Source organism: Lampetra planeri, chromosome 16, assembly GCF_965212315.1.
Source record: "Lampetra planeri chromosome 16, kcLamPlan1.2.h2, whole genome shotgun sequence".
Classification (NCBI taxonomy): domain Eukaryota; kingdom Metazoa; phylum Chordata; class Hyperoartia; order Petromyzontiformes; family Petromyzontidae; genus Lampetra; species Lampetra planeri.
In genome coordinates this window covers 2,048,277-2,061,808 of record NC_136122.1, presented here as the reverse complement: position 1 = coordinate 2,061,808, position 13,532 = coordinate 2,048,277, and the positions used below count along the sequence as shown (strand labels likewise).

General features: G+C 49.0%; 1 protein-coding gene across 1 annotated transcript in view; it reads left to right on the top strand.

The window, feature by feature from the left end:
* The first annotated feature begins 4,474 nt into the window (after nucleotides 1-4,474).
* LOC144722915 (ras association domain-containing protein 8-like) overlaps nucleotides 4,475-13,532 on the top strand; it is a 32,667-nt gene continuing 23,609 nt past the window's right edge. Inside the window, exon 1 of the mRNA XM_078601332.1 lies at nucleotides 4,475-5,292. The gene's annotated coding sequence lies outside the window, so the exon portion shown is untranslated. The remainder of the gene's footprint in view (nucleotides 5,293-13,532) is intronic.

The following is a 13,532-nucleotide window of genomic DNA, read 5'->3' as shown; positions in this document are numbered from 1 at the left end:
TTGACGAAGTGAGTGCGGCGGTCTCGCATTGCTCCCCGCCGTGCTCTGCTTCGGGATCGGAAGCCTTAGTGCCACTGGGTTTGGAGTAAAATGTGTGCAGAGCAGTTGCGTGTTTGTCGCTGCCACATTCCTCGCACTTGATATCTGCCTTGCAATTCCTTGCAATCTGGTTTGTAGAAGCACAGCATTTGAAGCACACTCCAAATTCTTTCAGCATGTTCTTCCGCTCTTCCAATGGCTTCCTCCTGAACTCACAGCATTTCTGGAGGGAGTGAGGTTTATCATGCAATGGGCATTGCTTCTCTAGATCCTCTATCTTTTTCTTTGTGGTGGTTGCCTGGACGGAGTTTGCGAATGTCGCAGGAGAGACCTCAGTCTTGTGTACGGAAATTGGCACTCTCGCTGTTCCTCGTTTCGCCATCGTTCTTTCCATTTTTGGGAGATCTGGACTGGAAATCCCCGTGGTGCCAAACATGAAACTCGGGTCATTTCTAGTCTTAGCCAGGTTGCGGATAAACATTGAGAAAAAAGAGAATGGGGGGAATGCAACCTGATGCTCTGACTTGTATCTTGAACCCGCTGTTCTACATTTTTCCTGCACGTCAAATGGCAATTTCTCTACGATGGGGTTCACGCCATGGTAGGTATTCAAGAAAATGAGACCTGGTAAGTAGGGGTCAGCCTGGGCTGATTCAAGCTCCATCAAAAGATCTCCAAGCTCCCGTAACCTTTTATTGTCTCGACCAGAGATTTTTTGAAAGTTCTGCAACTTCTTGAAGAGAGCCTTCTCAATGGTTTCTGGGCTACCATAGCACTCCTCGAGCCTCTCCCACACCGCATGCAGGCTTGAGGTGGGGTCGTCAATGTTTTCTGACCGGATCCTCTATGCGTACTCTGCAGACTCATTTCCTAACCATTTCACCAACAGGTCGAATTCTTCACTTGCAGAGATGTCTGCATTTCGGATTGCATTTCTGAAGGTAGATCTCCAGGCTCGATAGTTCTCAGAGTGGTCATCAAACTTAACGAGTCCTGTGTTGATTAGTTCGCGGTGAGCCAGGTACCTAGCAAAGTCCCCTAGTCCTGCTGATCCAGGGTGTGTCCATACTGGCGCTTGTGAGGTGGCATTATTGGCTGTATTGCCTTGCATGCCGTCATTCGCGATGGCGTTGGACTGTGAGCCCAAAGGGTTTCGATCACGTTGGTTGGATCCCCTTATGTGACTATCTGGAATGTGGGTCTGACTTGGTGCATCCACGTCTGACCCCACGTGCGCGACGCTGAGTCGGCGACTAACTCTCAGGGCAGGATATGCATTTCCACCATTCCCATAGACAGCATTCATGTTCATTCGGTGTGGAGATGGCGATGCCTGAACGTCCACCCTTTGTTCAGTATCGTTTGGTGGAGGAGCATTGAGGCATTGTTCAGACCAGTCCAAAATATTTTTTCTGGTGAGTTGATCACGGTCCTTGACAGGTATCTGAGTGCCAAACTCACTCCAATTCTCTTCCTTATCCAGGTTGGCTGCTGCCTCGAGCACCTCTGCCTGGGCCATTGCAGCAGCTGCTTCCCTTTTGAGTTGTAGGGTGCTTAACTTAGCATCCAGCTCAATTTTCTTCCGCGTGGCGGTAGCCACTAATATACTCTCTTGCTCTTCAAGCTCTGCTTTCTTCCGTGCGGCAGCAGCCGCTAATGTACTCTCTTGCTCTTCAAGCTCTGCTTTCCTCCGTGCGGCAGCAATTGCTATGGTTGCTTCTTCTTGTATGCGAGCCTTTTCAATTAGCATGGCTTCCTCTTCAGCCATGTAGGCGATACGGGCGTTTGCTGCTTCTGCTGCGGCGCGTGCCTGAGCTGCTGTCATACTAGTAGATGATATATGTGAGTGTGCTGAGGCTTTAGATATTGTGGTGGACCTGGATGAGACAGAGTGCTGAGATCGTGTCTCTCTTAAGCCCTCTACACGGTCCATTGCATCTTGTATCACTGCCTGCACATTATCATCGAGCAGTTCGAGGAAGTGCTCTTGTCTGCGCACTCCCTCAATGCCCTCATCTGTTTTCACCTTCATCAGGAGGGAGATGTATTTATTTGCCAGGAGCTTGTAGCTTGAGCTGCTCACCTTCACTCGCTGGATGGCCCGCTGAATTGAGGCCACTGTGTCTGAGGCGTTTGAAGCTTCAGATAAATCTGCTTCAACCCGGTCCCATGCCCGTTGTATCCTGGCATCAAGGTCCTGTTTCTAAGCATCATAGCTTTCCAAGGCCCTTTGTGTCAATCTGACCTCCCTCTGGGCCTTGAACTTCCTTGGTCCTCTTGAGGCAGGATGGGAGGTCCTGGATTGCTTGGTTCACCTTCAGCATCTCTCCCTGCTGAACTGTGGCTTTCCATGCTGCGATGCTTGCAGCACGATTTTAATGTAGACTCTTTGCCGAGCTGGTTGCTTGCTGCAGGCTGACTGCTTGAGAGCACCTTTGCTTGCTGCAGGCTGACTGCTTGAGAGCGCCTTTGCTTGCTGCAGGCTGACTGCTTGAGAGCTCCTTGCTTACTGCAGGCTGACTGCGTGAGAGCTCCTTGCTTGCTGCAGGTTGGGAGCTTCAAGAAGACTGTCTTTTTACTATCTCGGCCTCGCTGTGCATTGCGTTGCACCGCTAGTCGAGTAGATAACCTTGCGTTCAATAAACCCTCGGAGCCAGGATAAACGTCCAACTCCAATCGTCATTTATTGATTGTAACAAGGTAAAACTGGTGAGAAAACACAGATACAGCATCTGTTATAATCCGGAAACACCAACACAATGAACACCACAGCATCAGAACATTGTCTTAGATAACAAGAGATCCTGGACGGACCAGGCCCCCACATTACCACTGAACAACTAGACATGAGCACAAGCCGGTGCGTTGCATACAGGCACATCGTGTATTCATCGCACTGCACCCCAAAAGTACAGCATTACACATAACACTAAACTGTGGATGAGATACTTCGTCATCTTTACTCTCAGGATCGCAACATAGGCACAAGTCTGACTCGACCTACTAAATCACAAGTAACATCCACAATAAGGAAAGTCGCAGGCTTCGTTACTAACTAGGCCTCGTATTTACTACAACAACTTAACGGCACCATAAAGGCATTTACATCACTATAACGGTCATTCCAACATTACAACAGCATTGCCAATATTATAGGAATATAAACAAACTTACAGACAATGCTTCTTAAGCTCCCACAATGGACAAGTGCGGCTGTGGTCTCACTGAGATGCGATGCGTGCCGCCATCTTGAATTATGAGTAAGATGGCCCATGCCCGCGTGGTTCACTGAAAATCTAAAATCGTCACTTCCTGGTCACGTGACCAAAATTAGCATAAAAAAACAGGAACTTCATGTGAACGTACGCTCCATATCTGCCGTGAGGCAAGACACTATGTCTGAATATATTTCATTCCATTGTCTGTTTTAATGGGTTTTTTTAATAACGAGTGGGGGAAAATAATGTAGAATCAGTTATACAAAGAGGGGGTGGCAAATTCTGACCCAGGAATGCAACCCTTTATTTCCCATATGGGCTATTATTTGTCTGTAATGTGAGGATATATCCGGGTCGCTGACGGATCACAACTTGTCACGATGATTGGCTCTGCCGGTCCTGGTCCATAGCCAATGGGGGGAAGCCTAGGGGCGTGGCCCTGACGTAATGGGAAGGTGATAGCTGTAAGTAGAGGATTGGTTCTGCTGGCTTTAGCCACAGCCAATGGGGAGACGAGTCAGGGGCGTGGTCCCAGGAGCCTACGATGGAGTCTGGAAGATTCCATAGAGGCTAACCAGGATTGGTGGAAAGGTACCACGTGACCCGGGTATTAAATAGGAGTGGAGACGAACAACACGTGGTCAGAACTGGAACGAACGGAGGGAGAGGCCACGCGAGAGCGGGGGTCCAGGCTGCCACGTTGATGCGCGCGTCTCTCTCTCTCTATCCCTCTCACGCTGTCTGTCAGCAGCGTGAAAGGAGTGTTGTAAAGAAAGAAAAATAAAGACCGGACTCCAGAAGTCGCTTCCACGACCTTTATTACATGTCTAACATGGTTTTTGCCCAAACAAGGCATTTTCTAGGAACGTAACCCCCGCGTTCGGCGAGGTATTTCTGTAACTAGAATTTTTGCTTCTTCTAAGGTCCCCAATCTATTCACTCTTGCCAATAATTAACATTTCATCTGTTATTGCTTGCCAATTCTGGCCTTAACAGGGGAAGTATGAATTAAGTGATGCAACAAAAACACTCGTGGCTATGTTGTCAATATCGGTGACTGGATGTGCCGTGACAGAAAACGCCACGGGTTCTCACGCAGAGCTTCTTACAGACGGCCTGTCAAGAGATCAGCTTTCATTTCACTTCGTTCATTCCATCTACAATGGAGGCACTGTCTCGTGGCAAACACGAAAGAACACAATACAAATAAGTCGTATGTAAAAAAAAACTTTATCACAGGTCAATCTCATTCTAAATCACATGTGATCCTTTTTTATTATGATACTCGTTAGAAAATCTTTCGTTATTCCATGTGGGAGCTCATTTAAGTGATTGTCCAATGCATAGAGCAGCAGTATTTGCAGGCACTGTGTTTACTTATTGCCCTGTTGCTGAAACTAAACTCATCCATCCATCGGCAAGTATATCTATATTCGCAATATGGTCTCAAATACTCAACTCCGCTGCTCGGGAAACTCGCCCCTAACCAAGCCTGTCTCTCTCGAGTCCCGCGCCTATCTTTAACTCGACTCTAACCCCCATGGGACAACGAACGGCTTGTGTGAAGTTTGACGAGGGAGGGAGAGGTGAGGGGGTGCAGGGTGGCACTGAGGGGAGGGGAGGGACAGGGGGAGGCGGTATGGTGCTGGGTTGAGGGGGAGCGAAGGGGTGGTGGGAGGATGGGAGGGGGTGGCGCTGCGTGGTTGAGCAGCAGCAGGGGGAGGAGGAGGAGACGCGCGTGGGGGCAGGGCTGTAGTTAGGGCTGGGCTCTGCCTCACACGGCGCTCACGGGATCGCGACGCGAGCGGAAAAGTCGCTCGAGGAGGCGGCAGGGACTGGAGCGAGAAGGCGAGACGGCAGAGGAGAGAGAGACGAAGATCGGGACCCACGTCCCGCGTCGCTCGGGCCGCACCTGCGTCACCAGTTAAACTCACTTCACCTGCGTCACCAGTTCAACTCACTTCACCTGCGTCACCAGTTCAACTCACTTCACCTGCGGCTGCTACCGCTGCTGTCGGGCCCCTGGATCGCCCAGGTGAGGCTGTGGGGATCGTGGGGCGATCGGCGCCGCTGCGAGTGTTGAGTTTGTGCGGAGCGGTGGGGCAGTGGTTAGCGCGCTGCGACCCGAGTTGGATTCCAGCTTACGGACAACAGCAGTGGCGACCATCTAAAGCAGGTCCAGCTGAGCCGCCCTGGTGTAGACTCGGTCTCAAGTGAGTACCTGGAGCGGTGTGTAAACATCGCCACTGCGGAGACATGATGTGCCGTGCCGGCCGGCCTTCATAGACGCTTGCAAACAACGATCGCCAGCCTGTGAAAGGTGCTGTAGTGATGTACTGTATTCGGGGTGGTGTTTGAGTTGTGAGTGTGTTGATGAGTGAGTGGGAGCGGGTCCTCCTGTTGTCGCGACTAACAGCAGTGGCTGGTGCTGTCTCACCTGGTCTCCTTGGGCTGCCCGAGATCGATTCGAATGTAAACAGCAGCGGGACCGCCACCTTGGCGAGGGGATGTGAACTCCCTCGCCTGCTCTATACGAGCTCGTGTGTTCGAGCTCGACCCTGGTGATGCCTGCTATATATATTTGGAGTTTGCGTGTCTCTATTTCCCCGTGATCGCGTGGATTTTTCTCCGGGTCCTCCGTTTAGAGTCAACATGACGCGTTTAGAGTATTCGGCTGCTCTACATACCCACACGATAGGGCCACTTCGGTGAGCTATCATCTGTGGCCAGGTCGCTTCCGAAAAAGTGCTATATAGCTCAGTGGGCCTTACCTGGTCAAATAAAAATAGCAACAGCAGCACTTATCCGCAAAGTGACGAGGTATGTGTGTGCGTGAGAGAGATAAGAGTTGGTCATTCGGTGTGTGCGAGATGTGAGTGTGAGTGGGTGTGCGATGTGAGATGAATGTGATGTGAGTGTGATTGGGTGTGAGATGTGAGCGAGTGTGGGACGTGAGTGAATGGGTGTGCGTGTGAGATGTGTGTGGGTGTGCGTTTGAGATGAGTATGAGATGAGTGGGTGTGAGATGTGTGAGTGGGTGTGAGATGAGTGTGAGACGTGAGTGCGTGGGTGTCTAACTTGTGCCGAGGGTCGCGTGGGGGCCACCGCACAGCGCTGATGTCGTGCACCCCCCCGCCCCAAACGGAGGGCGAGGGAGCTGTGCGTGGAGGCGACGATGCGACCCCATCACATCCATCGTCGCCATCCTCCCCGCGATCATCATCACCACCAACAGGAGCGCCGTCGTGCATCGTTCATAGACGGCGTGTGGCACGCTCTGACAAAAGCACGCCGCTCGTATAAATACAACGCAGCTCCAGTGTTGAGTTGCACAGTGGAGTTCGCGCTTACAGTGCCTGGTTGTTGGTGTGTGTGTGTGATGGGGGAGCGACATCCGGAGTGAACTCATTCGCGGTCACTCATTCACCCACCCACTCACCCACACATTCACTCACTGACTCACTATTTACCTACCCATTCACCCACCCACCCATCCAATCACCCACCCACCAAATCACCGACCCACCAAATCACCGACCCATATACCCATTCACTCACCCGATCAACCATTTATCCACGAATCATTCCCTCATCATAAGTGTGGCGTAGCTACACCAAGTCACATCCACTCTGTAGGGAGAGACGATCTGGTGTTTGTAAAAACTTTGTCCTGAAGGGGTTGCTAGAAGGGCGAGTAAGTGGCCTTTGTGTTCGATTGTTGCACAGCGCCCGCTAGGGCGGTGTCGGTTCACGTAATTTAATCAGGGGGCGGTTTTAATTGATATGCTAACGAGAGCCAGTTAAACGTACTGAGTCATCACCCTCATCACATCCCTCCCCCATCATCCATATCACGGCCTCCCCCATCACAGCCTACCCTATCACGACCATCACTGCCAAGGACGCTCGAGTGAGCTGTGTGCCTATGTTGAGTGATATTTTTGTAATGTATGGTACAGCCATTTGTAAATCTACTGCTGGATGAGAGCCTTCCCAAGCCACGCCGGTCATGGGTGTTATTTTATCGTAATTCATCACACTGTTCAGTGAAGGAGTGGCCCACTACTGGTTGAGATGTTAGCCAAGGTCAGGAGTTGAACTACAGGTCGCCGTATGTATGTATATTGAACTTCTTTTGCACCGTACGTAGTCAATCGTGCTAATCGAAGATGCGGGGCTCAGTTAAATGATCTATCCCACTGCCACCGCTCCACACACGTGTCATTGTGGATTGCGTGTGTGAGTGAGGACTGCGCGATGTAACCTTCTTATAGCTGCAGATGTGCAGCATCCCAACCCCCACAATCATCACCATCATTCCTTCAGGGTCGGTAAAATATACACCACCTGTTGATAGCATCACGGACTGCACGTCAGCAGTGCTGGTTGCATTTAATAAGGAATTAACTATGGCTTGTCATGGGAACGTGGAATTGCTAATAGTGAGAAGTTGGCGCCTCTGTGCGTCTGGTGGGGTCACGGAGTAAAGAGTTGGATGTGAACCCATGGGTGGGTTTTAATCGTGGATTAACAGGCTCCAGTCACAAAATCATGGTATGTTCCTTGCTTGGTGGAAAGTCAATAGTGAGTGTGTTTAACTAATTCCTGGCATGGTAATGTGGAATTTCGATCGGTAGAAATGTAACAGATGTTGCTGTATTTAATGGGACTGGTACCTGCCATAGCAGTGTGGAACGTACACTTGGTGTGAATCAGTATTGGAAGGGCGTGCTTAATGGAAGGATTATCACCGGACATGGGAACGTGACATTTCCACCAATCGGTGGAAAGCCATCAGGAAACGCTTTGTTAAATATTCAGAGTCCTGCCATCATCATGTAGAATTACTCGATTGGCCAAAGGCCACGTGTGGATGAGCACTGCCCTTGGGTCGCTGGAGCTGGGCAAGCAGAGGGGTGGTGCTGTGGCGTGGGCGCCCTCTGATGGCCACTGCGTCGTGCCGTCCACACGGGCTTGGCTTGCGGTTCACGTCCACTCGAGAGTGGGAACCTTGACAGCGAACGTCACAGAAGTGGCCTCCTTGCAGGGCCCTGGAAAGCAACGCCTCAAAGTGTCTTGAGCCAACACGTGGGACCTACGGCTCGTGGCTTGGCCCATATACCGTCTTTTCCCGCATATAACCCGCGGGGCATACCACTTTTTACAAACAAAACAATGTTGAGGTGCGGGCTATCCCAAAAATATTTTACACGTGTGACATGTCATAACTCGTTTAATTTTTTCATGGTAGGACTATCCACTATGCAACACTTACCTTTGACTAAAACCACTCACGCTAATATTGCACATGTTATCACGTTTTAAATTATTCGAATTGTTTGTACAATGAAACGACAATGTTTGAGGTGCACTTTGTTTACCGTAATACTTTCAGTGGCTGTAGGGGGGTGCGAAAGTTTCAGCTGAGGCCTTGGATTACACAATGGGAAGGGCCTTAACAAGCATCTACCAGGCGCGGAATCATAATTGCTGATTCCCTTAGGCCGCTGCTATTGGCTGAGCCCTATACAGTCGCGACCATGAGCTTTGTTTCAAACTTCCAATGGCTTTGTTGCCAGGAGGCAATGGCGTTACCGTAGTGCCGCTATTGTCTGCGCAGTGTGCAATCTACCAGTGCTAAAACTGTACAGGGGTAACTACCGGTCCAGTAGCTGTAATGTGATGAGGTCGAATACTGGTAAGCCTAACAGTACGCTTACTTACTTATCCAGTTATGTGTTACTTATTTATTGGATATTTACTTTTGTTACTTATTTACTATTTTAAGTTCACTCGTTTCTGGTTAGTTTGTTTTCTTTGTGCATGTTATGATTGTAATGTTAACAATTGATAGCGTAATGTCTTACAAATGTAAACTTTGTATGAATATGATGGAATTAAGCTGCGTTAATGACGTTAAAGATATGAATGCATGCGAGATATATGGAGGTGCGGGCTATCTGAAATTTGTTTTGCACAAAACGCTATTTTTGTGGGGTATATGCGTCTGCAGGTTATATGCGTATGCGGGCTATATGCGGGAAAATACGGTATATTTCATTTCTACATAAAGTGGACGCGTGTTTAGGAACCAAATACGAAATAAATCGATGTGCTCACAAATATACTGATGGACATACTCTTTGGTTCTTTCGGTAAAGTCACGTAGATAGAAAATTAATAGATCACGACGTTTCAATCGCAACACAAGCGACCGTCTTCAGGTGTGAGAGAGAAAGCTACTGAAACAAGGTCTTATATAGGCCTGAGATGGGTGCAGCCTCAGGGTAAGAGGGCGGGGCTAGAGATGGTCTCCCTGAGGCTGTGGAAGTGGCTGTTGTATTGTGAGAGATTAGCATGTCAATGCACGAGCTTAGTATGTCGCAGCATCGGTGACTGAGCGAGAAGGACATCCAGCCCTTCAATACAAAGACATCCAACCTAATAATGCAACTCATAGAGTCCGTTAAAATCCCAGGAAGGATGGAAACATCACAGCAGGTTAAGACTTGACTTGGTTAATCAGCTCCTTCCAATGATTGCTCAATTTGTACCCATCTTCTTAGTTGAAGTTGTGTCTGTGTTTATATATCTGGATGGCTTCATGAACAAATCTCTGATGATGGCCAGTGGGTTTTCAGAGTACCTTCGTCTTGGAAAAATAAATTTCGTGTGTGCCCACAGCCTTTAAACAATGATCAGCAACGGCAGAGGTATTGGTCCTACCATGCTTCAGATCTGCCTTGTGTTCGCGAACACGGTCTGAGACATGTCGTTTCGTTTCCCCAATGTAACTGCTCACGCTGCCACAACTTAGTTTGTAGACACCAGAATATTGCATTTCAGGAATCACATAATTTACAGAGGATTAAATCAGCAAGGATGAGCGTTTTGAACTCGCTAAATTAAAAAAGAGAGATGATATGACGGTCGCTTGTGTTGCGATCGAAACGTCGTGATCTATTAATTTTCTATCTACGTGACTTTACCGAGAGAACCAAAGAGTATGGATTCCTGCAGTCACGAAATCTTCAAATCAATACTGATGAACGTTTGGCCCAATGGCCTTAAAGTAAGGCATGAGTAAGTCAGCATGGAAGAGGCAGACTCATACTTCTCACACCCGTGGACTCATGAGCATAACCTACCAGCTGCAGATGGCTGCGGAGAGCTCACTATATTAAAGGTCCACGGACGTTCACGGCAGCGAAAGACTGTTGCTATATTTAACTCCGGTAATAAGGAAATGCTCACCCTGTGTTGCAGCTGGACAGGCAGTTTTCTGTAAATGTGCTTGTATCTGCTCTGAAATGGCCCAGTCACTGCTCATTTCCACCGCTCGGTTGAAACGTGAATAATTTTCTACAACGCTGGAATTGAGCCCGGTTGAAATGAGGGAAACAATCTGGGTCAGTGTGTCACAATTAAGTGAAGTTGTAGAGTTGTGTCAAATGTATCTGTGCATATGTGCAGGATACATTCAGAGCGAAGGTGAAACTCACGTGGGCAGCCATGAGGTGACTCGGGGGTCCCTGGAGCGATGCATGCGCGGTGGTTGGCACACTCCGTGGGAAATGGCTGCGCACACGAATAACCACGCGTGCTTAATCAAAGTAGTGTCACCCAGTGAGAACGGAGATCCCAATGCGACGCGGTGCCCAATCTGCAGCAGATGCCATGAAGCTGGCTTGGTCAACTCTGGATAATCCGGGGCAACGGGGGGTCAGGGGTCACCAGCATAAAAGCACAATGCCACGTGGCTGTTCAATTGCACTCATTACGAAAAGGCATCGATGGTTTACCCGGTTTAGACGATGGTGCAGACACAGCCCGTGGTGCCTGACTTGTAAAGTCACCGGTTGCTTGCCGACGTGTGTGCGCGGCGGTCACGTGCTTCACCGCGTCACCGACCCCCCCGACGAGCGAGGTGCTCTTAATAATGCAGGCAGCGCTTGTAAAGGGATTTTATTTATTTTTCTGCGAACACCGTTTATTCATGACCTGGATATAACACAGTAAATACCTTTAGCAATTCCTGTCTTATGGAATTGTTAACTTTTTGTGATTTCAGCTTTAATGTGGCCACACAGTGATATAACGTCAAAGTAAGAGCCATTCATATATATCATATTTTTGTCATTTGCGTTGTAGCCCGTGCATGAAACAAGCAATCTCCCTCCCTTTAAAAATCTGAAGTAGCCGAAACGTTGTTACGAGGCCAGAGCTTCTGGAACGTCCTGGCTGGTGGCTTCTGTGGTGCAGACCGTGCAGCCACCCTACCCCCGAACAAACACTCGGGCTGTTCAATTAACGCACAGTAAACACAATTCGGAGAAACCTTGCGTGTTCACAAACCCAAACCCCAGGCAGACTCCGGTCAATATTTGTTCACCCTCCTGGGGAGATCCTGTGCTCCACGTGTATATTCTACAGAAGTAAAATCTTCTGTTGTGTCCAACGGGGAGTGGATGGGGTAGCGGTTAGCACGTTAGCACGCTGCACTACGACCCCCGGCAACGCGAGTTCGATTGCTGCTCACGTCCATCAACACTGGTGACGATGATCTGAACCGGTCCTGGGCCTCCCCTAGGTCGACTCAGCCTCAAAAGAGTACTTGGTATGGTGTGTAAGCATCGCTACGAGAGAAACAAAGGCGGTCGTTCTTGGTGCTGGCCACCCATTCCCCCATGTGCCGTGCCGGCCTCCATAGATGCTCCTCGTTAACAGCACTTGCTCCTTCAGTCTGTTAAGGCGATACGGCGGGGGATTTTTATATTGGAATGCACGTCTTGTTATCTGCAGGGAAACGGTGATTTTGAGTTGAAGAAGAAGACGCTGCCTGTGTACCCATATCACAGCCCACAGCCACGTGCTCGCTGTTCTTGGCAGGATCTGGTTTAATTGAAGCCATCGTGGTAAGATGTTGAAGCTACGATAGCAGATGTTAACTACCTCACCTGGTATACAGGAGGTCATGGTTTTGATCCCTACCCTGACGCCTGTATATTGAGTTTCTGTTTCCCTGTGGTTGCATGGATTTTTCTCCGGGTCCTCCGCTTTTTCCCTTCACATTTAGAAACATGTTTTTAGAGTATTTGGCTGATATAAAATTTCCACGTGATAAACCACTTCGTTGAGCTATCGTTTGTGGCCAGGTCTCTTCTGAAAAAGAGCCATATAGCTCAGTGGGCCTTCCCTGTTTAAAAAAAAAATCTAGCTTAAGTTCCGCAGGGATGCCAGATCGATTTTGGAGGTTGAGGGAGCGGTGTTGGGGAGGGGGTCACGTGTTGTGTAGCCATGATGGTTGCAGATTGGGTGAGGGGGGGGGCACGACGAAGCCTGTCCCTCCACTGTTCAATTGCCTGAAGGCAGAACCCCCTGCTGCCCTCCGCTGCCCCCCTCCATACCCATTCCTATTCTGTCCCACGATTGGGATTGTCACTCGGCAGCATCACTTCGCAGGGCTGTCCGAGCGAGCTGGTCTGGATCACCTATGCAGGGGTGGTCCTAGCCTATATCAGTTGTTCAACAGATGCAGTGTGAATAACTGGCTAGGTTCACGTGCAGTCAAGTTGTCATACATATATCACTGATAACGGCGGTAATATTTCACATTAATGAGTAAAACATCACTGTTTTACAATAGTCTTCTATTGGAATATTTGGCCAAGTTCATCAATGAATGTTTGGTATATGTGAGAAAACCAGGGTACCTATAGAAACCCACATATGAGGGAATATGTTCAATACTCCACACAGATTCATAAAATCATTGCTGTTCTGCCATCTCTGGCCCACATGAAATTAGGCAACATTTGAATACTGAACAAAGCTGTGCATTGATAAAGATGGCCAGATTCTCCATTTAGTTTTAGCTCGAGTGAAGAATAACCATCCTAGTGCATAGGGTTTGCCTCAAGCCCCCTCCAGTTTTCAGCCAAGGAAAAAAGCCCACTGACGTTTAAAACGGTGAGCGAGAATTAGGAGACTTTAAAGGGAAGGCTCCTATATTTGCAAAACCCGAGAGGAATTTCACTGGGAGCATTGTTTCAAAAATATCTCCCCCGACTCCTGCACTGCAGGGGGTGTGAGGGCCTCTTAATGAAAAGGAAAATCGGGTTAGGGCAGTCGCTTCTAAAAACAGAACAAAAAGTCAAAACACAAAGGTGGTCGTGCCTCCCACTGCTTTGCACCCCCCACTGCCACATGATTGAGAATCCGCCTCGACTCTTCTCACACGCAGACAAAGTGCAGATGCACTGGGCTGTGTCCTGC